Source organism: Taudactylus pleione, unplaced genomic scaffold (assembly GCF_031769625.1).
Source record: "Taudactylus pleione unplaced genomic scaffold, aTauple2 ptg001508l, whole genome shotgun sequence".
NCBI lineage: Eukaryota > Metazoa > Chordata > Amphibia > Anura > Myobatrachidae > Taudactylus > Taudactylus pleione.
The window spans coordinates 809,955-810,958 of record NW_028285906.1 but is presented as its reverse complement, the minus strand read 5'-3'; the positions used below and the strand labels follow the sequence as shown (position 1 = coordinate 810,958).

Sequence of the window (1,004 nt, the reverse complement as noted above, 5' to 3'; positions counted from 1 at the left end):
TTTTAACATACATTGGAAAATTTTATTGATGGACCCAGTTCTGAAAGTTCTTCCCAAAAAAAACCCAATTGTCTTCAGGAAGGCAAAAAACCTCAAAGACACATTGGCACCAAACATGCTAAGAAACCCCAACACTTCAAAACAGACTGCCTTCCACAGTTGTCCTGGTTGCTATAAATGTGGCAAATGTAATATTTGTAAATATATACAAAGATAAAGAAGAACCTTTAATAATTCCACGAACAGCAAGGAATATAAGACTAAACATCATTTGAAGTGCAACTCCACATCAGTCATATACCAACTAGAGTGTACTTGTGGAACCAAGTATGTTGGTAAAACTAAACGACCCATAAATTTAAGGATACAAGAACATATCCGAAACATCAAGAATAAAGTAGAGGGACAGTTGGTATCTCAACACTTCATCCAGCAGCATCAATCTAATCCAGAAGATTTGACCTTCAAAGCAATCGAACATGTACAACTTGGAGAAAGGGATGGCAATCTGGCAAATAAGTTGTCCAGAAGAGAAATGTACTGGAACTTCGAACTGGACACAATGACCCCGCGAGGATTTAACAATAGCTACGAGATAGCACCCTTTCTATAAGACATTGGTTCGCACGACAGTTTGTGAATCTCATAGTTTCCTACAGTCATACCTCCCTATAAGCGCCCAATCTCGTCAGATCTTGGAAGCTAAGCATTGATGGGCCGGGCTAATACTTGGGTGGGAGACCACCAGGGAAGACCAGGAACTGTAGTACGTTACAAGATTCACTTTTCCTACTCCGTCAGCCTGCAACTATCTAGTAGCAGAAAAACCCTGGACTACCTGAGAAAAGACTGATCATCGCAAGAAGAAGCACCTTCTAAGAGAATACTACATACTAAAGATGGATAACTTATAAAGCCATTCACTCCCCCCCTGGACTTTGGAATGACTATTATACCATCAGAAAAGGACTACATTTTCTTCTTCTTTTTTTTCTCCTTTCTTT

At 39.5% G+C, this 1,004-nt stretch overlaps 1 pseudogene; it reads left to right on the top strand.

The window, feature by feature from the left end:
- The first annotated feature begins 651 nt into the window (after window positions 1-651).
- On the top strand, window positions 652-770 carry LOC148442447 (5S ribosomal RNA; annotated as a pseudogene).
- Window positions 771-1,004: the final 234 nt, after the last annotated feature.